The sequence below is a fragment of the Chrysemys picta genome, chromosome 6 (genome assembly GCF_011386835.1).
Source record: "Chrysemys picta bellii isolate R12L10 chromosome 6, ASM1138683v2, whole genome shotgun sequence".
In the NCBI taxonomy this organism is placed as follows: domain Eukaryota; kingdom Metazoa; phylum Chordata; order Testudines; family Emydidae; genus Chrysemys; species Chrysemys picta.
The window spans coordinates 94,546,275-94,570,285 of NC_088796.1; the positions used below are offsets into that span (position 1 = coordinate 94,546,275).

The following is a 24,011-nucleotide window of genomic DNA, read 5'->3' on the forward strand; positions in this document are numbered from 1 at the left end:
TTTTGGCATATCAGTTTCAGCAATGTACCTTTCAAAGACTGATAAGATTCAGGAATATAACTTTTCAGACTGGAATATATATATTTTTAAAAAAATACATTTTTAAATGAAGTGACTGAAAAATACCGAATTGGTGATATCATAGTCATTATAAGGTTTTGTTTATTTCACGTTTTACTCTTTTTCTCCTTAAAATAATTTTTGATTATGCTGTTTTTCCATTAGGTTGTTTTATTTTTTAGGCACTGGTCTGAGGATTATAGCCACTGCAACAGAAGATAAATGAAGTTCCAGAGCTCAGACCGCGTAACAGGAGTAGTAAGGATGGAGAGGATAAGAATGTGAAAGGAAATTAGTTACACTAACTATGCAAAAGGGATACTATTAAGATAAAAATCCTTATTAGATTATTAAGAACACAGAATTAAAAAAAGATTGATTTTTCATCATCATTGATGCTGTTTACTTTTTGCATATATTTCAGAAATACTTCTACTAAACTTTTAAGCGTGTGCAGCTTGTGAACTGTAGAAGCATTTCTGTGTGCCAAGAGGGCAGCACAGCTTACTCGCCTCGGTTTGTTTTGGCAGCTTCATGTGCATGTATCTGGCTGTGGGGAAGGGTTCCATATCTTTAATTGTTACAAAAAGAGGTCAGTGTATAACCAACACCTATGTCTATATACAGGCATGCTTACTCCTTTCTTTACTCTATGGTACCATGCACCTCATTTTGTTTCTCCAGCCCAGAATGTGCTTGCCAGTCAACCTCTCACAGTAACCAAGATCAGAGCCAAAAAAATCCAGCAAGCGATACAATTACATATGATTTCCCTCATTTTTCACACCTTGTCTCATTCTTCATTGTTGTAGCACCATCTAGCACAGCTATATATACCATCTTATAGCTAATAACATAGGTTAAACAGAACATACTGCAACATTTTGCAACACGTAGTATCCTCTGCTAGTAAAAGGCATATCTCAAGCTGGCTGTTCAGCTGTCACATGTCACAACTTATCAGGTATGCCACAAATGAAAATACAGTGTTTTTCAAATGGTAGGCTATTTAATTCACTGAGACACACATCAACATTCCTACACCCACCAATCAAGTATAGCAGGGCTTCTCAAACTTCTAACTACCAATACCCACGTTTGGACTGTCCAAATACTCATGACTCCTATGGAGTCTTATATTTGGAGCAGTGACCATCAAAAACACTGGGCCAAATTCAGGAAAGCTGTCTCAGCCCAGCTAAGCCTAGTGTACTAGAGTGGAGACTCACTCCTGTGCAGGAAAACCTACATATTGGGGGGATGGAAGTTTATAATTTCTCTTTGTGTACATGGCTATTTGGCAGGTCTGTCTTATAAGGTCATCTTATAATGTTATTTCTGATGTGTCAGAGCATATTTAATATTACAAGTATCCATTTTCTTTGTAAAACAAGAAATGAAAATCAAATCAATTGGGAAAAACATGAAGCAGAATGAAAAACAAAGGTATGAGGCAGAGTGAAATAGTAGGGCTCCTGGTTACAAATAAGGGTTACCCCTTAGTTAAGCGTGATGGGTAGAAACTGAAGTGCTCGTGCTCAGAGCTCGTGGCCATATTTCCCATTTGCTTCAACTGTCAGCATGTTTGTTTGGGTTTTTTTGCCATTCTCTGCACCATGTGGGTGTGGGTCACTTGCCAGGAATATCTGCGTAGATCTGAATCATTTCCCTGCCTTTGCAGGGGCCGCAGGCATTGCCACACCTTGGTCTCTCCTAGACTCTCCCGGTGGCATTTAACATTCTAGTCTCCTAGGGGCTGTAATATTTTGATCTAATTTCAGTTTTTGGGTTTAATGTGTGAGTCTGTGTGGTGTTGGGGGCCTGTGATATACAGGTCAGATAGATGATCTGGTGGTCCGATCTGGCCTTAAACTCTGTGACACTTTGAAAGACAGGATTAGAATTCAAAACGACCTCGACAAACTGGAGAATTGGTTTGAAATCCACAAGATGAAATTCAAATGTTCCCTTTCTTATGTTCTTAATAAAGACAAGTGAAAAGTATTGCGCTTTCAAGAAAAAAAATCAAATGCACAACTACTCAATGGGAAGCAACTGGCTGGGCAGTAGTACTACTGAGAAGGATCTGGGGTTTACAGTGGATCACAAATTGAGTATGAGTCAACTGCCATGTGACTGGGACATGGGAAGCCCTAGTGGTTGGAGCAGGAATCACTCCCTATGGTCAGAGCGAGAGTCAGGCCTAGTGGTTAGAACAGGAATTGATAGCCAAAAATTGCAGCCCAGGATCAGAACTGGAGTCAGAGTCCAGATGCCAAAGACAAGGGTCAGAGCTGAAGTCAGAGGTCAGGAATTAGAGCCCAGAGTCATAACCGGGTTACCTGGAGTGAGGCAAGGCAAGGCAGGAGCAGGGCTGGAACAATGTAGGAGCAAGGCTGAGAACAAGTAGGCACAGGAGCTATCGTAGCCCAGGGCAAATGCTCTGGGCAGCCACTGAACTGCTGCTGGGTTTAAGAGCCAATCTGCTGACTCTTCCAACCAATCAGGTAGTGTAGTCCATGAGGCAGCCTACTTTAGGCCAGCTGCGCTCTTAGGTTGCCCAGAAACAGGCTCTGCTGCAGACCCTGATTCCTGACATGATGCAGTTGCAAAAAAAGACTTATTATTCTGGGGTGTATTAACAGGACTGTCCTATATAAGACACCGAAGGTAATTACCAGTGCCAAGCAGAGCAGGACAAGGCCTCAGCTGGAGTACTGTACTCAGTTCTGGATGCCACATTTTAAGAAAGATATGGACAAATTGAAGAGAGTTCAGAGGAGAGCAATAAAAGTGATAAAAAGTTTAGACAATCTGACCTATGAAGAAAGGTTAAAAAAAAAATGGGCATCTGTAGTCTTGAGAAAAGAAGACTGAGGGAGACCTGGCAAGTCTTCAAATATCTTAAGGGCGGTTACAAAGAGGACAGTGATCAATTGTTCTCCATGTCTGCACGAGGTAGGCCAAGAAGTAATCAGCTTACTCTGCAGCAAGGAAGATTTAGGTTAGATATTAGGAAAAAACTTTCTAACTATAAGGATCGGAAAAAGCCCTATACTAACTATAAGGATTGGAAAAAGTTAAATATTGGAAAAAGTTTCCAATGGAGTTTGTGGAACTGCTGTCATTGGAAGTTTTTAAGAACAGACTGGACAAACATCTGTCAGGGAGGGTCTAGGTTTACTTGGTTCTTCCTCAGTGCAGGAGGCGGGATTAGATGACCTCTCCAGCCCTACAATTTTTATGATTCTATTGATGTTGAATTTCCAACGGTCATTCACTTTACCTGCATAACTATGTGTTAGGTTTCTGTTCTTTGTGAGAATTGAAATTATCTCATTTGAAACACTTCCATAATTTTAACTCCATGATCCCCCCTGTAAGTTAAAACAACCCTAACATCCAGTTGGAGGCAAGATGTCCCAATACCCAACTTGGGAAACACTGAAGTTCAGCATCTAGAATTGCTGAGAGATACTAAGCACATTGGTTATGAATTAACTCTAAGACAGTCCGACACTACCGAGATGGGCTCGGTTTAAGAACCTGAGTAGAATAGAGCATGTAATTTGTGTTTGAAAACCAGTGCTCAACACAATGCAATTCATTCTCACTTTCTGCACACACAATTTCCATTTGGGGTCTCTCAGGGAAGCTATTATGAAACAACTAAATGAAATGGAAAAAAAAATTAACTTCTATTTGTGACCTGAATTGAAATATATTGTGATTCTTTACTACTCAGCGATCTGGCAGTATTTTGCACTGAACCCAATCTTTTATAAAATTCTTCATTTCCTCTGTGAATCACCCTGGACATTTTCTGTAAAATACAATCATCAGGGAGCAGAAGGTGAGAGCAGAGCAGAGCTTAGCAACGGCACCTGAGTCAGTGAGTGACAGTGAAAACAGCCTGCAAAGTATTTTATTTTAAGACTATATTTTGGGGGCTTGACATTTTAATTTATAGGAATCTATGCTCTAGTCTTAAACTAACTCACACAACCTGAAGGATTCACAAACAGATGTGAAACAAGCCAAAATCACAACCCACTGACAGCAAGCCTGTCCTCTCCCAATCATGCCCAACGTTTCACACCAACACACCAGACTACTTACTTAATATCCATATTGTATCTGTGTCAGGTGAAACACTACATACGTGGAGAAGTGAAATTGACTTAGGCTCCCGCAGGGAAGCTCACATAATGTCCTGGAATTTCATATTTAGATGAAAAACGTATAAAATCGCATCTCCCTAGAGCCTAGGAATATGAGGAGGCTATTCATATGTGTTATATTTGCTAGCTAATATAAAAAATATACCTAGCATTCATGAATTAGGCTATAGATAGCAGTTATTTCTATATTAGTGTTTAAAATTTACCTATATAGGGCTTAACATTTCCACTATTAATTATAAGAGGCTTTTTTCTAGGATCCTCAAGTACTTTTGACATATATGCATGTGTCCTAACTTGCATCTTGGGTATTTCTAAGGCACTTAACATAGTATCTGGGGGCTTGTACATACGCTTATGTCGCTCAGCAGTGTGAATAAGCCACCCCCCTGAGTGATGTAAGTTACACCGCGCTAAGCACCAGTGTGGACAGCGCTATGTCAGCGAGAGAGCTTCTCTCTCCCATTAGACACCTACCACCTCTTGCATAGGTGGTTTTACTAGGCCGACAGGAGAGCTCTCTCCCATTGACATAGAGCATCTTCACCGGACATGCTGCAGCCATGCCGCTCTAGCGCTTCTAGTGTAGACTAGCCCTAAATTGTCCCATCCCTCAACCAGCGTTTCTCAAAACACAGCCTCTCCTAGATTTAGCACCCTTTGCTCTTTTTACCTTGGGGCACGTCTTCACTACCCGCCGGATCGGCGGGTAGCAATCGATCTATTGGGGATCGACTTATCGCGTCTAGTGAAGACGCGATAAAATCGATCCCTGATCACTCTGCCGTCGACTCCGGAAATCCACCGCGGCAAGAGGCGGAAGCGGAGTCGACGGTGGCGCGGCAGCGGTCGACTCGCCGCCATCCTCACAGGCAGGTAAGTCGACCTAAAATACGCAACTTCAGCTACGCTATTCACGTAGCTGAAGTTGCGTATCTTAGGTCGACCCCCCCACACCTCCCCGTAGTGTAGACCTAGCCTTTACAGAGCATTCACACCACACCTAGGAATTGTCACCAAATATAGATTTGTTGACCATAGTTTACAGAGAGTTGAGTCTCTACAGTAACCAGGTCCCAGACCACACAGGTCTATACATTTGACAAAAAACCTGAACTACACCTAGAAGTAGATGGGAAGATAGTGCAGTGTATGGAACATACATGTAACATGCTGATACCAACCTGCTCAAATCGGTGAGATGTTACTTGTGAAGCAACCTTGTGTACTAGCTGAAACTTCTGAGCAGTTTAAAGGTATCCCCAAGATTAATGAATTAACATAGTCCAACATGAAGGTGATAAAGTTGTGGATGATTGCAGTAAGGAATGCTTTAGCAAAGGAAAGCCTCAACCTCTTTGTTAACTACAGATGAAAACAACATATAAATAGAGCATATCAAAACATTTCAGATTTTGAAATTTAACGAGACTTTTTTAAAACAAAATTTTCTTGAAAAATTCTTATTTTTTGACCAGCTCTAGGTACAAGCCAATGCTGCTGCCTAATACTCCAATAACAGCCGCAAGTCCAAAAGCGACCTGAGAAGGCAAATTTATTTGACAAGTGGTGGCACATCAATACTATCAATGCTTTCTTCTCCCTGCCAACATCATTTTCATCTTATCAGTTCATTTGCTGCCTGGATGGTTGAAAAAGGAGACAAAGCTAAGCAATATCAGCAAGCCAATGGTGAAGTAGCCCCTAAATGCATCATAATCCTCACTCTACAGGAGGCACGTGGGACTGAAAACTTAATGAAGAGTAACCCTCAGGATGAATGAGCAGTACCCAACACCACCTTTCCAGAAAAGGTGACACCAATCCACCCTTTCCAAAGCCAAACAGGAAATTCAGCAAGATCTCTTGGTAAATGGTATTAAAGGCTTCTCATATCATGCTGATAGGCCTAATGCAATCAGCATAGACCTCTAACCTTTGTCTGCTGCCAGAAGATCAATTATATTAATGTATTCTTCATATCGTACTAAGGCCTCAAACAAGACTGATAGGGATCTAGGAAATTGGAAAAAGAATTGTCCCATCACAATGAAGGGACCTTTGGGTATCTATGGTACGTGACAAATGACAAGTCGTAACTGACAAGCTCATTAACAACAAATGATGGTTTCTTGAGATGACCTATTCACCAGTTGGGTAAGAACAATGGGACACAGCAGCCATTTTGAATAAAGAGGGTGGTAAAGAAAGGCGGAAATCTAGAGGTAAACCCAAGTCTTTCTGAGATCACAAGCAGCTTTGAGAACAAAGCTGACATCACAAGATTCATGATGATGTTGCAAAAGTTGGCAAGTTATAGTGCGGATTCACCAAGCTGCTCACCATAGACTTCAGCACTCCTGCCCCATTTCCTTGACTGCTGCAATAGAATTAATACTGAATAACTAAGGATTTGTAATCACAATTGCTCAATAACCACTTTTATGGGAATAAGGGCCTGCCCCTGCTCACATATAAGTCAAGGGAAAAATTTCCATTGACTTAACTGGGAACAGGGGATCTTGCCCAATGTGTGCGAGCTGGCAGATAGCAATACTGCTTGCAGTGGTAACGCTGTCCTATCCTTTTGATCCTGAGAAGGATACGCAACAGTCTATAAATGCAAAAACAAACAAAAAAATCACACCTCTTAAAGAACGTTAAGGATGTAATGCAAACTCATGAAAAAACAAAAAAATTAAGGCTTAAACTCTGCCCTTAATCTGCCCTGTTGTAACTAGATATCACAGCACTTGGTATAGATGAGACACTGAACTGAAAATTCTGCATTGCCCGTGCAAAACAGGGCAAGTCAAAGTTGGCACGGAAAGCTAAAAGGTCAAAGTTTCCAGTATAAATATATTTCTATGTTTAAATTACTTCCTCCGAGAAAAACCTTAGGACAGAATTCTTGTAAATTTCACTTTAGAGAGTTTACATATAACAAAACAGAAAGGCCAGGCGCAGGGAGCAGGAAATGCTGTCATGTATTGTACGAAAGGGGCGATCATGCAGAAATAATAATCACTAGTCTGTTATTCTAGGGTGAAAACAATGTTGGCAATAAGATGAATATTGTGAATAGACTGATGTACAGTATTTTCTGGACTGCCAACCCCATAAAGTAAATAAAATGCAGTAGTAAGCTTATGAGGGGAACGGGGAAAGGCATAAGAAGAGCAAAGACGGAACAGATGAAGAAACATGAAGAAGCCCAATCAAATGCCTGTCCTGATGATAACCGAGGCAAGACGGTTGTGGTGATATCTTTTATTGGACCAACTTCTGTTGGTGAGAGAGAGAACCTTTCAAGCTTACACAAAGCTCTTCTTCAGCTCTGGGAAATGTATTCAGAGTGTCACAGCTAAACACAAAGTGGAACAAATTGTTTATCATAACCAGTTAACATTTATTTCAAGGGAAAGTGCTGCTCAGCCAATGCAGACAAAACCTTTGGAGAATTTAGCTGTTAAAATATAAGAAGTCCCTACCGAGCATGTGCAAACTGCACTTTTCAAAGGTTTATAACCTTTGGCAACCTTTGGCCAACATCCCTCAGCCCACGCCGCTTCCCGCAGCCCCCATTGGCCTGGAACGGCAAACCGCAGCCAGTGGGAGCTGCGATTGGCCAAACCTGAGGACGCTGCAGGTAAACAAACCATCCTGGCCAATCAGCGGATTTCCATGACGGGTTGCGTGCCAAAGGTTGCCGATCCCTGGTTTGTAATTTGGCCAAATTGAGGGAGATTGTGATAAAGATGGCAAAAGGCACATCCCTCACACAAAGGCCGGCCACACTGCCAAATTTCAAGTCTCTGCTTCAAAGCATGTGGGCGTGAGAGCCTTTAAAAGAAAAGATTGCCAAAAAAATTTAATATAGGCTTAACACCATAATTTTGGTTGAATCATTTTGGCTGAAAATCCCCCTTCCCCCTCCCAAAAATCAGCTTGAGGCAAACACCCAGTATTGGAAAAATTTAGCCTCTGAACAGTTACAGTTTGGCAAAGTTATAACACAACTGAAAACAGGGTCTTATAATGTGAAGTGTTGGGCAACCTTAATAACAGGCAGCATGACCAGCCTCAACTATAATACTTACACACAAAACTCTATCAGCACAAGAGAGATTGGGAAAAAAGAGGGATAATATAAATAATAATAGTGGTCTGTATAACACCGAATCCCACAGGAGGGGACTTTGGGGTGAAAATTCCTCAAGGACAGTACCTCAGAGAGATACTCCATATTGTCCTTACAGAAGGGTTGTGAGGTACAAGGCTTGCCCCCTCTGGAAATAAGAAGCCCCACCTTCACACCATTGTCATACATATGGAAGCTCTGGCTCCCAATGATTTACTCAAGCAGCATAGCTGCTCTGGAATGAAACTTGCAGAGACTTCCCTCTTGCCCAGAGTGGTACCCAGGTGGCAATGCAGAAGATAAAGGTAAGGTTTATGGAGCTGGATGCTGGATACCATGCATCCCATCTGGCACTGTGCCCAGCCCAGCATTTCCCTTCAACTCCATCCAGTCTCCCTCAACATGAACACCAGATGTGCAGAAAGGGCTCTGCTAGGTTCTGTGGAGGGAGAGTGCCATGGAGGTAGCAGAACTCCATTAGTCACAGAAGAGGCAAGATTTGCCTGTGAAGAACTCCTCTGCACATGGATCAGGTGAGAACAATTTGACCCAGCAGCAGATAGCCCAGTTATTTACCAAGTTCCATCAGCGTGCTTGGTGTGGTACAACCTGAGGGAGACATGGTCATGCCAAAGAAGCGCACAATCTAAGTGCCAAAATCAGTAAAGCAGGCACATCCCGTGGTGCAAGTCAGAAAGGTACAGTAGCACAATCTCCATTATGCTGAGATGATTGCTGGAGACTGATGCAGCTCAGAAAGCCAGTGGCACAAGCCATGAAGGGGCATAGTCAGAGAGTGTACAAACTTAGGAATTTCACTGGGTCGTTCACAGTGAGTGATGGGAGCAGATAAAGTGCTCTCCCTCAGTAGGAGTCAGAGGAGAGGGTAGTGATGGCTCACATCCTTGGAGTAAAGGTGCAATTAACCACTCTCTGAGCCAGATCTTCTAAATCCCATTTTTAAGATTCTGATCATTTCTGAATCTGGCCTGGTATAAATATTAAAGGGGAGTTATCAAAAATCTGCTGCTTTATACTCCTGCATGCTCATTTTCTGCATGACTGTTTCATTAGAGAAATACAAGAAAAACAAAAAGGGTTTGAATATTTTTAAGATACTTGAAGCCAATGGAGCTCATCCAATTTTAAACCAATGTAACCGAGATCAGAATTTCACTCATTGCTTTGACACAGCTATGATGATTCTGGGACAGCGGAGGATAAACAATATGGGTGTTGAGAGCAGAGGCACCTCAGTCAACTATATAGCACGTTAGGTTATTTGCATAACCTTTAATCAGTAAGATTAAGGTAATTTAAAAGATTTTGTAAAAATGCCAAGCTTGCACTGTTTAAGATGTCACATTGTTTGCAGAATGCAGCATACATCTTACTTTAGAAGCCATTTCTTCCATAAACTACTTCACGGTATGGCTTTAAATTGAGGATGGCTTCTACAACATTTCATTATTTCCTTGCTGAAGCTTATATGGAAACGGCAACAGTACCAAACAAGGGCAAACTATGTTAAAAACTGTAGACTAAATGAGGGACAATTTCATGAGAGCAAGTTTCTAAACAAATAAATGCAATATGGATAGACTTAAAAAGGAACAATTATTTGATAGCAGTTCCTTCCCCATTGACTTGTCATGACCATCAGTCAGGGTACAAGGTGGCCCACGGAACAGGGCTAAAGATGCATTTCCTGTAATACAGGTATAGGACTTGGCTATCTGACAGCCTTATACAATTGCAGGTTTTTACAGTGTTAGATTTTACTGGATAATGTCATGTCCAGGAAAGATATAGGGTACATTTTCAGAGACATCTCTACTTGCCCTCCACATATGCATTCAAATTTGAACATAGAGTTTGGGAGACTGGTGATTGAAAATTTACCCTGAAGTATCAGGAAATGGAAATTACACTAGTCCAAGTTTTAGGGCTTCCCAAATTAAATTCCAAATCTATACCAAAAAAGTGCTGCTAGTTCAAGCAACCAGCAACAACTGTAAAGGTCCAATACATCAGCAGGACTAGAAACAAATCCTGAAAAAAAGAGTAAAAAGATGGGTCTTCCAGTTTTATAACTGTAGACAGCGTTTGCTGCCAGCCATGGAGGTCTTAGCTTACAACCTGCTAATTAATAATTTAAATCTTGATTTAAATGACCAAGTGGAAAGCCGCCATTTAAATCACTGATTTTAATCAATTTTTTCATTTTACTTCAGTTATTTTCTATAGAAAAGTACATTCTCATTTGATATAACTATTAAAACATGTTGATTTCAATTAAATAGAGCCTTTATACTAGATTTGGTACATCTTTTTGCTACATATGAGGGTACATTATAACTACATACATTTATTTATGCAATTATATAGCTTAATATTTTCCGATTCTTATTAATTGTACATTTTAGTATGTTAGAAAATGGTGAATTATATATTGCTAATTTACTAGATAATTAACTTTTGCTCACGATCTGTTTCAAGCTACATTAGGGTGGTAACTGGTATTTAATTAAATACACAAAATAGCATATAAAATTTATCTTTATTAAATAAAGCAATCTTAAATGTTTTGGATACATAAACTATTCTCATCAAAATATATTCCACATTTACAACTAAATTATAAGTTTAGGCCTTAACATATTTTGTATTGAATTCAGATTTCATTTTAAACTGATTTTTTTAAATGTATAATTTAAATAAAATCATAAAAGCTGTATTTTTAATTTTTTAAAAATCATCAATTTTTATCCGCCCTGAGTTTGATTAACATCTTGTCTCTATCTCCCACTTCTATCATGATTTTAGCAACCAATGTAGCCAACTACTGGAGTTAGAGACTAATGTGTTAGTTTAGGCCACTGAAAGGCCAACAATCCAGCATTTCTGTTTCCATATTCAGGAGATGCTACATAACTTCACTAGAACCTCTGCAAAGAAAATGCTGCACTTAAAGAAAAAATGAAGCCCAATATTTTTCCAATATAAAACTTTAACAGGGGCTCAAATTTTAAGTTTAATGTGAGTGTAACAGTTACACTTCTACTTTAGTTCTTGTCCCCAGTTAAACAGTCTCATGCTGTATCTGATGGGGCCTGGTCTACACTGGGGGGAGGGGGAGAAAGGAACGGGATCGATTTAAAAGTTACGCAACTTCAGCTACATGAATAACGTAGCTGAAGTCGACGTACTTAGATCTACTCACCAGTTTGTCTTCACTGCGGTGAGTCGACTGCTGTCACTCCCCCGTCGACTCTGCCTGTGCCTCTCGCGGCAGTGGAATACAGGAGTCAACGGGAGAGCACTTGGGGGTCAATTTATCACATCTAGACTAGACGCGCTAAATCGCCCCCTCCCCCCCCCCCGGATCAATCACTGCCCACCGATCCGGCGGGTAGTATAGACATATACTCAGATTATAAACAGTTCAATTTCCACATTTGAGAAGTGTTATATACACACACACACACACACACAATGAGATTATGGGGAGCAAATATCACAGTACATAAAAGAGATGAAAAAATTATCCAGTCCATTCCTCTGCCAATGTAGGATTATCCCCCTACAATATGTTTTATAGGACTTCATTCTGTCTAGTTAAATGTGCCAAGTGACAATAGGTACTTCCAGAACTTCACTATGTCACAGTGTAACAGATCTCACTTATAAGAACTGCACACTAATACTACTGCCCAACAGACAACATTTTCTCTTTCATAATTACATCCAGTTTCTCTTAGGCACCTCTACAGAGGACAAATGTAGCCACTCTAAACAGGGTTACAGGAGGACTAGTTCACTAGGCTCTCTAGCAAGCATCTTCACAGAGAGAAGAGCTGTGCAAACAAGGAAAGTCTTGCACTGAACATTCAAGCTCAGCCTGATATCATGGCACTGAGAGGTCTACAGCCAAATACACCCTGCTGAGAATGCTGTCACTTGCCCTTGAAAGTTTCACCCTCAAATAACTGCCTTTTTAGGATATTTCCTTGTAAAACTCCTGATATCTAGAATGTCACAAAAGAATGCATTCTGGGATCTCTTCAGCCAAAGAGAACGTGTCAATGAATTTCACAGGAAAGGATTTTTTTTAAATGATCAATTAAAAGCTTATTTCTGTGCTGAATGCTTTCCCACCCTATACACACAAGAGCTGGTTGAGTGAGAATATTCAGCACATAAATCTGGGTTTAGCACAATTTTCATGTTAGCTTTGTAGTTAACCTTTAACTAGAAAGAAAAAAAAAAAACATGTTCCTTCCATCTTTAATAATTAAAAATAGCCTCATGGAATTCTGCCAGACTCTCCCAAACTCCCACCATTGGACGGAGAAAAAAATATGAGATTTTTTAAAATTTAAAGGTGTTTGAATATACCTTCTCAAATATAACTATAAAGTTGCTAGCACAACTGTATAATGAACACCCAAATCGAGAATATTATAAGGTTGTATTTTTATCTCCAAGTTCTGGCACCATGTACAAAGCTTCTCTCTCAAGATGCATAGGGTCACCATAAAACAGTTTTCTTGCTGTACTGATGGGCACAATATATGGCTATAGATCTAAACAGGCTACGGTACGTTCTCTACATTACTTAAATGAAGAGGGTAGGGGGAAACCCCTATATATTTTAGGCACCTCAGAGGCTTTACAAAGATGTTAAAAGGTAAGCAAATAAAAAAAAAAACAAAAAACAAAATGTATGTAACCCTTCTGCCCCTCTGAGTTGGCAGCAACAAGGGCCGGGTTCAGTATCTAGAGGTTCCGTTTCAATAACACAATGCAAAACCGGCTCGAGCCCCCACCCAGTAACCTGGGACAATTACATACCACCCCCCGAGCGCCTCTAGGAGGCAATACTTCCCCTCTCGCAAGCACGGAGTCTGAGTGTAGCAAAAACCTTTTAATAAAGGAGGGAAACAATGCGGCATTATGTTGAGGAAACACCACAAACAGGATTCATAAGACAAACCGTGCGCAAAAGACCCACCTCCAAGTAAGTTTGGCAGTGTCCTTTTCCCCTCAGGGTCTTAAGTCCAATCACCCCAAAGTACAACAACCCAAAAGTCTCTGTCCCTGGTCAGTGCCGCCTCAGAGTTCAAAAGTTTATCTGCAGAGTTTTACCCTCCCCAGCCTGGGTGGAAATGGAGGGGAGGGGGCACACGGGGTGTTAAGGGGCACCTTACGTGATCCGAGGCCAACTGCCCCGCCTCTCCGTGGAGTTCTGCTGCAGCCTTCACCACGAATGGCTCCGCTCTACCAGCCGTCCCCGCAAACTGCTCTGCTCCACTCCGCTCGCTCACTGTTCCGTGGGCCACTCCAATCGTCCCACAAACTGCTCGGCTCTGCCAGCCGCTCCACTCCACCAGCCATCCCATGAACCGCTCCAGCTGCCCCCGCAAACTGCTCAGCTCACTGTTCCGCAAACTGCTCCACTCTGCCGGCTGCTTAGCAATATATCTTCAGGCTCCCCGACTAGTTAACACAGCACTCAGTGATCTCAGCTCAGCAATTTTAGCTCTTTTAGTGATTTCAGCTTGTAGTAGGAGAGCCCCAGTGCTGGTGCACCATTGGCCCAAAGTGAATTCAGCTCAGCAATCTCTAGCTAGACTCCTAATGGAAACAAAATTAGCTCTGCTATTCAACAGTGGAGAGAGGAGGTAGTGCAGTTGGTGTTCCAGGCCCTCAAAAGGGCCCATACTATCAGGTACACATACCTGTCCCCAATCTCTCTCAATTCACTGGGTTTTGGAACCCATGTCCCTTGTCTAGCGAATGCTACTTAAGTGATGGTGAGACCCTCTGCCATAAAACAGTTCCATTGTCCTTGATTCACATAAACAGGGTAACAACACTTTATTCCTCCTGCCCCAACAACAGAGAAACTGGGGATCACACAGCAACCAAAGTGACCATTTTGGGCTGCCCTGGGCTCATGCTAGGCGGGGTGGGTGTGTCTATGCAAACAAGATTAACCCTTGAAGTTCTTTTCCACACTCGCCACAATTCACCACCAGATGTCAGAGTAGAGCTCATCCTGACTCTGCTTACATCTAGATAAGTTAGATTTAGATCCATTGTCTGCAAGACTGAAATTATCTTAAGTAGGAATGGCTAAATCCAAATTATAATGCTTTTCCCCACCTAAGTCTTTATAAATATGGCCCAGCTCTGAGCCATATTTTCTACATTCTCCAGAAGATGGTTTGACCTTTGCAGACTGTAATATTAGGCTAGAACAACTTTTAGTTGTTTCTAATGGAAATGTTTCAATGTATTGTTTTTAACATTTATGGCCATCTTCCAAGATAACCACTGCTTTTTTCTGTTTTCTCATATATAACCTAGTCCCACTCCTGTCAAAAATCAACGGCAAAACTCCCACTGACTTCAATGGGAGCAGGATCAGAGCCTAACTATACCACACACAATTATAGACATAACAGTAAATGAGAGAGAAAGAACAGTAATAGGATCATTTTCTCATCTGAAGATAGACTTTGAAAAATAAAAGAGACATAGTTTATAAACAATTCTACTCACGCAGCATAAATTTCTCTTCCCTTATTATTTATTACTAAAGGCATTGGTACTAAATTGCATATTTGCTTCTTAGTTCAACTCTTCCTGCATCTTATATCTCTGAGCCTGCAGTCAGAATCCTCTATTTTTGACCCTGAAATCCACAACAAATTGTGATGCCACAGGTATGGGTCACATTCTGTTCCCAGGTACATTACTGTAAATCCACAGTGCAGGTCCATTGAGTTATTTTGGATTTACACAAAAAGCAGAATATGGTCCTATGGCTTCAAGTAGAAATGAACTAAGAAACTGATTCTGTTTAAAACCAATGTACTTAAGTAATGAACTACAGGAAAAGAGAAGCCTAGAAAGTGACATAGCAGAATTGTTTCCAAGTAGACTATTGTTTCTAAATAGAATATTTTTCAGAGATATCTACAACGCGTCAGTGAAATTTTAATGTAATACACAAATAAGGTATTTGATAAGCACAAAACAAAGAACATGTATTAAATACTATGGGATATATCATTCTAATGGCTTTGATTCTCAATTGACATAGCTGCAATGAATTCAACATAGCTTTCAATCACTGACATAATTTCAGTGGCGCTCCACAGATTCACACCAGCTGAAGTTCTGCTCCTAGACATCCAAGATGTGTGTGTTAAAAATTAAAATATTTTAGATATTTTTCTAGGATTTTTATGGCAATAAGTAAACAAAAATAGTTTTGTTTGTAATCACGGAATGAGGCTGTTCTAACACTTTTAGATAAGGTTTTTGCTTCAAAAATGTTAGGTACCAGCAAGTGAAATATTCACATACAAATGGAATAGTCCAACTGGAAATAAAGTTCTGGGTACAGGACAACACACCATGACCACAAGCAAAGTTTATCAAAATGTAATTGCTCTGCTCCTCTAACAATGTGGGTATCATAGCATTCTGTTCACAAATATAAATAATTAATTATGGAAAGGCCTTGGCATTCAGTTTTATTGTTACTGAATCATTCTTTGCGACTCAGTTGATATTCCTAGAGGGGAAAATAAGAAGTTAAGTTTAGGAATTGGTTGGAACAGAGAAATACTTTGATTACAGGTGGATGTCCTATGTAAGCACTCCTAGGCCATTTAACAAGCTCTTAGTTTCTCAATCCCTCCCATCACCCACTAATGCAGTGGTGGGCAAACTTTTTGGCCTGAAGGCCACATCTGGGTATGGAAATTGTATGGCGGGCCATGAATGCTCATGAAATTGGGGTTGGAGTGCGGGAGGGCTCTGGCTAGGGGTGTAGGCTCTGGGGTGGGGCCAGAAATGAGGAGTTCAAGGTGCGGGAGGGGACTCCAGGCTGAGGCAGGGAAAGTGGGGTGCGGTGGGGTGACAGCTCTGGCTGGGGTGCAGGCTCTGGGGTGGGGCTGGGGATGAGGGGTTTGGGGTGCAGGAGGATGCTCCGGGCTGTGACCGAGGGGCTTGGAGGGCGGGAAGAGGATCAGGGCTGGGGCAAAGGGGTTGGGTTGGGGGAGGAGTGCTCTGGCTGGGGGTGCAAGCTCTGGGGTTGGGCTGGGGATGAGGGGTTTGGGGTGCAGGAGGATGCTCCGGGCTGGGACCGAGGGGCTTGGAGGGCAGGAGGGGGATCAGGGCTGGGGGAGGGGGTTGGGACAGGGGGTGGTGGTTGCTCAGGGGTGCAGGCTCTGGGCTGCGCTTACCTCAAGCGGCTCCCGGAAGCAGCAGCATGTCCCCCCCTCTGGTTCCTACGTGGAGGCGTGGCCAGGCGGCTCTGCTGCGCTCTGCCCTGTCCTCAGGCGCCACCCGTGCAGCTCCCATTGGCCATGGTTCCCAGTCAATTGGAGCTGCGGGAGTGGCGCTTGGGGCTGGGGCAGCGTGTGGAGCGGAGCCCCCTGGCTATCCCACACGTAGGAGCCGGAGGGGAGACATGTCGCTGCTTCTGGGAGCCAGTGACCCCCAACCCTGCTCCCTGGTTGGACCGCCGGAGCAGGGCAAGCCCCAGACCCCGCTCCCCAGCAGGAGCTTGAGGGCCGGTTTAAAACAGCTGGCAGGCCGGATGCGGCCCAAGGGCCATAGTCCCGCCCCCCCCCCCACTAATGCATTGTTGCCAAAGTTTATAAACTTGGGGTCATCAGGAAAGAAATGTTACTTAGAGAAGAGTTCGCTAAATTTAGAACAAATAACGTAGATAATGCCCTTCACTTTCACTAATTTCCACCTCAATGCTTCTGGATGTCATTACTTAAAAGCATAGTCTCCGCGGCTATTCAGAAACCTCCATGATGTTGTGCACTGCTGGCCTATTCATTACTCTGAAAATACTAATGCACTGAACTCTGTGGGGCATTTCTACCAGAGCTTCTAAAGTAAGCAATTAGTGAAAATGTAAACAGAAAATACATAATAATTACAATCCAAAAAAACTACATGTTTACATGTGGGACATTACCTTTAATTTCAATTATTTTAAAGCAAATCAACTAACTGTTTTCCCCAGATGTTAAATCACAATGCATCTTCAACTCATTGCTTATGGGTTTTGATGCACAAAGAGAGAAAAATTAGCCAGAGAGTCCTTTAAAATTATTTTCATTACCTAAATCCAAGGGCTACGTAGTGTTCTCAAGGTAATACTACATATTTCTCAGACTTTACGCTTGTAATTTTGAATAGGGATGTAAATAGTGTTTAAAAAAAGTAACCATTTAAACTATTAAAATTGTATCTGTTAAACATTTAACTGTTAACGAGTTCACAACATAGGCACATGAACTAGGAGTGCGGGGGGGGAGGGTGCTGCAGCACCTCCACGTTTTACTTGGAGCTCCGCTGCCGGCCTCAGCCTCCTTACCGTTTACTGAATACATTACCAGTAAGACTGATGCTTATCGGTTAACCAGTTAACATTTTACATCCCTAATTTTGAATACACTGAACCTCATTTTTAGATTAATAGACACCATGAATCTGAAATTTAATAAGTTCTAACAAGTGAGTTTCAAATACTAACAAGTGAGTACCTGGCTGAGTACTCCTGCCAATTTTTGTGGCTTTATAATCATTTTCCTGTTTTTAAATATGTTTTTCTCTCCATTGTTACTGTATGAAAGACCCACCAAACAGGTGAAACTGACTATATACAAAGTGCTTTCAAATGCACTAAATAATACTGAAAAAAGACACCCTCATATCTTTGAATTATATTAATCTTGGTTGTTATGCATAACAAACAAAAAATCGATCATGCATTTTCAGACAGACAGAGTTTTGGAGTTGATAATGTACCTAATGGTGTTTCTCAATCATAGAATACTCGTAGAAAAAAAATGATTAATACTACACTGCATGATACATGAAGGGTTAATACACATAACCCCTTTAAGATTTCCAGAAGTTATATACTGAACAAAACTGTAGGCCACACCTTGATTTTCCACCTTAACTTCCACAATTTAAGGAAGATATGGCATGTGTGAAATATGATTGAAAGACTTAATACACCTCTACCCCGATATAACACGAATTTGTATATAACACAGTAAAGCAGTGCTCCGGGGGGGGCGGGGCTGCGCACTCCGGTGGATCAAAGCAAGTTCGATATAACGCGGTTTCACCTATAACGCGGTAACATTTTTTGGCAGCGTTATATCGGGGTAGAGGTGTATTATCAATAAATAAAATTATATGAAACAAGTTACCCTATTCTCAGTGAACAGACTCCCACATCACAAAAACCATCACCACAACAGGTGGCAAACTTGCTGGCAATCTCAGTGGAGGTGTGTAGTGGGGCAGCTGCCCTTCCAGAAAGCTGTGGCTGGGACCCAATTAGAAAAGGGATTAAGAGGAGCTCAGGGAGGCTGGCAAGGTAGCTGGCCACAGGTGTGGTCAGCTCAATCCGGGCACAGCTGGCCCTGATAAGAGGGGCTGTGAGCCAGGAAACAAGGGGTCTCACTCCAGCTTTGGAGTGGGAAGGACCTAGCTGCTTGGGAGCACAGGGTACCAGAAGCAGAGCAGTGCTGGGGAAAGGCAAGAGAAGCTGGGGAGCTCCAGCCTGGCAACTCCCCAGGCTGAGGCCTTATTAAAGGCCCAAAAAGATACTGGGGCTGCAGAGGTGCAGCCCAGGGTTAGGCAGAGGCAGTGGCAGCTGGTCCAACTCTCTTGCCAATGGTGAGTGGCCATTATGGACTGCAGTTTGCCCCAGAAAAAGGGGGCTAGATGATGACTGGCAGTAGCCACTGAGGCAAGGTGGGCTTAGAGGGTTGGGGGTTCCCCTGGGAGGGGAGATCCAGAGTGTGGGGGCACTGTGGTGGGCAAAAGGTCTGGGAGGGACACGGAGGCCCGAGGCAGGAGAGACGCTGGCCAGTAGGGGGCGCCCCGAGTACTGGAATCGAGATAATTCCTGGACGACCAGCAGGAGGCTCCGCAGCGGTGAGTCAGTGACCTGCTACAAGGGGCCAAGGACAGCATGGGGCAGGGAGACTGAATTATCCTCTCCAACCTAGACGTGATCCCTCCAACGCTACCAATAATGGGAAAAAATTACCCTACTGCTTCTGTCTATTTGGTTTGGCAATCTAAATAATTTCCTACAATGTTTTAAAAGGCAAAGGGGAGGTTTTAAACACAACTATTCCTGTGTTATTTGCATACTCCAGATCAGAACAAAGCAGAATTAAAGTATACAACATTTCACTTTCTGTTGGCTTGGAACATGCAGCACTCTCTTTGGTGCATAAAAAGCAAAAATCTTATCAGAATTTGTTAGATTACTACATGCTTGAAGAGGGAAGAAAAATCAAGTTGTTCCATTTTAAAAAAATGTTTATGGACTTAGCTAATGTAGTAAAATGCTCTAGAACTATTTCCTCAATTTTTTACTAGAGCTGGTGCCAAGCCAGCAGCCTAGTTGTAGTTCATTACTTTACCACACAACAGATCTGAGCTTGATGCTTAGCATCTGTCTTTTAAACCTGGACTAATAGGGCTGAAATTACTCCAAAGGTAACATACTTTGCTCCAGGAGCTTAGATACTATGGTGATAGGTAGCTGCAAAAGAACCAAGATAGACAGATGGCTGTGGGAAACTGCCACACGTCACTCAGCAGAGAAGATAATGAACACACAAAGATGACAGTGACAAACTCTACATATTTAGTAAAATGTACCCTCCCCACCACCTGGAGAATGCCCACAGGATCAGAGAGGCTAGGGCCAGCAAAGCTCTCAGCTCATCTAATCTGACCCCTTGAGTCCTACAAATCATTTCCCAGCATAACCCCTAGTACTGTTTCACCTAATTTAGCTTCATTATAACAATTTCTCCAGGTGTCTAATATGAAAAACTCTCCCCATTTTCAGCTTTAGGCCATCATTCCTTGTCTTACCACATTCAGAAAATGTGACTAATCCCCTTCCACCCTGGATATTATTTCCTTGAAGGCATTTGTACAGTATTACCATGTCTCCCTTTAATCTTCTTTCATCCAGTCTATGTAAATTAAGCTCCCTTAGTTACTCATTGTATGTCCTTTCCTTATCATTTAAATTGCCTTTCTATAAATTCTAATTTTTCCATACTTAAAAAAAATGGGGAGGGGGAGGAGACAAGAGGTGCACACAGGACTACATATAGGATGCCAACAGGTGTTTATAAAAATGTTAGAGATACACACACATAAACACAACCAAGAATGCCACTGATTTTTTTACATCAGCATTCCATTGCAAGATCCAAAATCCCCAATTAGATGTCTTTCTAACTTATCTGTACTATTGCAATCTCCCTTAGACAGAATGGAAAATCCTAGTATTTTAAATAAAATGTAGTAAAGTTTAAAAATATATACATAAATCAAGACAACAACAACAAAAACAAAACAAATCACATCAGCACTTGGATTCTAGAAGCAAGCAACCAACGTTGTTTCAAGAGCAAAACTAAAATGGAAGATAATTTACAAGATAACAAAAGGCACGTAATTCATGGAAAAACCCAACGATTGCAATTCTGTATTGATATCTGGTGACAAAGGTCTCATAAAACACAATAAAATCATCCCTGATTACAGACAGCAGAGATGGAAAAAACCTATTAGGTCATTCAGTTGAACACTGTTCTTTATACTATTTTCTCCAGTGGTCCGTACAGTCTAGTATTAAATTCTCTAGCAATGTTGCTTCAACCACTTCCCTAGGGAGACTATTTCACAGTCTAATACATCTTAGTCAAGATGCTTCTTCCCCACCCCAATATTTTTTCTTTCTGAATTTCATCCCACCATTCCTAATTATTTCTCCCCTACACATGTCCACAGTTACATCTTCCACTCCTTTTAGCAGTAGACTGGGGCTTAGGGGGAAAGGAGATGTGTCTAAGCAGCCTAAACCAAGGGTTCTCAAACTGGAGGTCATGAGATTATTACATGGGGGACACGAGCTGTCAGCCTCCACCCCAAACCCCACTTTGCCTCCAGCATTTATAATAATGTTAAATATTTTTAAAGCTTTTTTAATTTATAATGGGGGGTGGGGAAATCGCATTCAGAGGCTTGCTCTGTGAAAGGGGTCACCAATACAAAAGTTTGAGAACTACTGGCCTAAACATTCAGTCTTCTCATACTTGATTTAGAACCACCCTATCCTCTAAGCAGACTTTAGAAGAATATTCCCAGACAAAAATTTTTTATAAAGATACAAACCAAAGGTTATGGATACAAAAGAATACATCCCTTTTAACAAAATAAGTATTAATAGAATGTTAAAGTTTAATGCTAGAAAATTAGGAAATTTGCTGATAAGGTTCCAACATCAATTTTAAGTCAGCCCCCTCTACCCTTGGCCACCTTTCATCTACAAGCCAAACACGCCCAACAGTTGATATGTAAAAAGCACCCAAACTTACCATAAGTCTGATCTATTGCATATATGAATTAAAAGAGTTGAATAAAATTGCTTCTTTGTTGATGTTCTAACTTACCACCACATTTGCAGGGGCAGGAGGAACTCCAGCGTTATTGGGAAAGCGGTGAGGCCTCATGAGCTGGTATCTTGTTTATGTAAAGGTTTTGGGAGAAAGTGGAGCTCATCCTGTCTGGAAACATGGGAACTGACCCATACTGGAAGGATCAAGAGGACAGAGTTGGGGTTTCCAGTCCATACTGGGAGCATGCAGAGTACAGTGTTCTATTTTTCTAAACATTTATGCAACACTTACTGCCAAAGTATCACTTTACAAAGATTTAACATAAGCAAAATAAAAGTCCTTCACATGGTCTGATTTGCTTCTTCTTTGCCCAGAGACACTTGGAGGGCTATTCCCCCCTCTTCCATACCCTCTCTTTTCCACCTTTCTTTCCAGTTGTTTACACTGATTATTTTGGGAGAACTAAGCTTAAGCAGCAAAAGACAAGACTCTCTATGGCCAAACCACTATCCAAAAGGATGAGGTTCAGTGTGATCGTCTCTCAGCAGAACTGGAGGAAGGTCTGGCATCTGGGATGTAAACAATCAGTGAATGGCAGTGTATCTGCCAGTATATATGGTCTAAATCATGATAGTTGGAGTCTTTGGACTGAAATGGAAAGGTAGATAGAGAGAACAGGTGGAAACATATCAAATGCCTACAGGCAGAGTATTGCCAGGATCTAGGAGATGATTGATATAAGAATCTTAATTACAAATGTTCTGACTTTCCAATATTTACTTTTTTTTTAAGCTATATCATTTAGCGACATTGTTTTTGTGAATTTCACTTACATAAGTAGGAATAATATTCCAAATTCTGTTCATGACCACTATTATTCTCTTCTAAAATAGTACAAAATGTCCAAGAGGGAAAAGGAGGTTTAGTAGACATTGATACATTACCAGAACACTGGTAGCAATCAATAAAATCTTGCCCACTGAAGCATCAAGCACGTACACAACCACAGTAATATCAATGCAGGAACTTCCTTTATTTACCTAATAGTGCAACAGGCCACACAGTTAGCATGATTAGATGACAACATTAGAAATGACGTTTATGTTTGTCACAGTGGGATTCTCTATTTCTACAAAGTCACTGAAAAAGCTTCCTAGCTAACACAGAAAAAGTTCTTACCATCTTTGATTCATCCAACACTCAAATGTGTACACGTGCTGTCCAGCTGGATATATTCATTACATCAAAAATATTAATCCAGAAAAATTGAACTATTTAACAGACACGTCCCAAATGCTACAGAGTATGGAACAGACGCTCTTTTATTTTTGGATAGCAAAGCTTTACAGAGTGGCAACCGCACACTGCCAACTCTTTAGCATGAAAAGGGACAAAAAGATTCATTTAGACACATTAAGCCAGTGGCTCCCAAATTGTAGCCCAGGAAGCAGGGCTTTTGTCACAATGGGGAAGTGTCTGCCAATCTTTAAGCACTAGTGCTTCTCTTACTTGTAACCCAGTCCAGGACTCTTACAGGATTTCCAGGAATGTTTTAAACCAATTCAATGTAAAAAAATAAAACAAATACAACCAACCACCTCCACACACTTCTCTGAGATCTCTACAGCTTCTCTCGTCTTCCTTTGCCTAACTGTTTCTCACATCCCCACTTCATAACAAACACGCTCCACAGGGAAAGTTTCCTACTTACAAGTGGACATTTCAGGTCATATAGACAAGCTAGGAAGTTCAAGAGGCTGGAATGAGGGTAAATGAGGAGGAAGAAACATTCTCCCCATGATGAAAAAAGTGAAAATAACAATGATAGCACTTGGCAATCTGGAGGTAAAATTCTGGCCCCATTGAAGTCAATGGCCTAAACTCCAATTCTGAGGCTCTCAATACATTATGCAAGCATTTAAGCCTCCCAGAACCCCTGCAAAGAAGGTAAGCAGTATCCCCATTTTACAGATGAGGAAAATAAAGCACAGAGAACTTAGCTGACTTGCTTAGGTTCCAAAAGAACATCTGTGCAAAGCCAGGAACAGAACCCAGATGTCCTAACTACCAGTCTGGTGAATGAGTCACTACACCATCCTTACCCTACCAGCACTTTTTCACAATTTATTTTGTTCCTGCTCT

At 41.5% G+C, this 24,011-nt stretch overlaps 1 protein-coding gene across 6 annotated transcripts in view; it reads right to left on the reverse strand.

Moving 5' to 3' along the window:
- Positions 1–24,011, reverse strand: part of APBA1 (amyloid beta precursor protein binding family A member 1) — a 142,997-nt gene that overhangs the window by 104,546 nt on the left and 14,440 nt on the right. The window contains exon 1 of one of the 6 annotated variants that reach the window (XM_065549383.1): positions 21,924–22,036. The exons of the other annotated variants lie outside the window; for them this stretch is intronic. The gene's annotated coding sequence lies outside the window, so the exon portion shown is untranslated. Of the gene's footprint in view, positions 1–21,923; positions 22,037–24,011 lie in introns of those variants that run through there. 6 annotated transcript variants of the gene reach the window in all.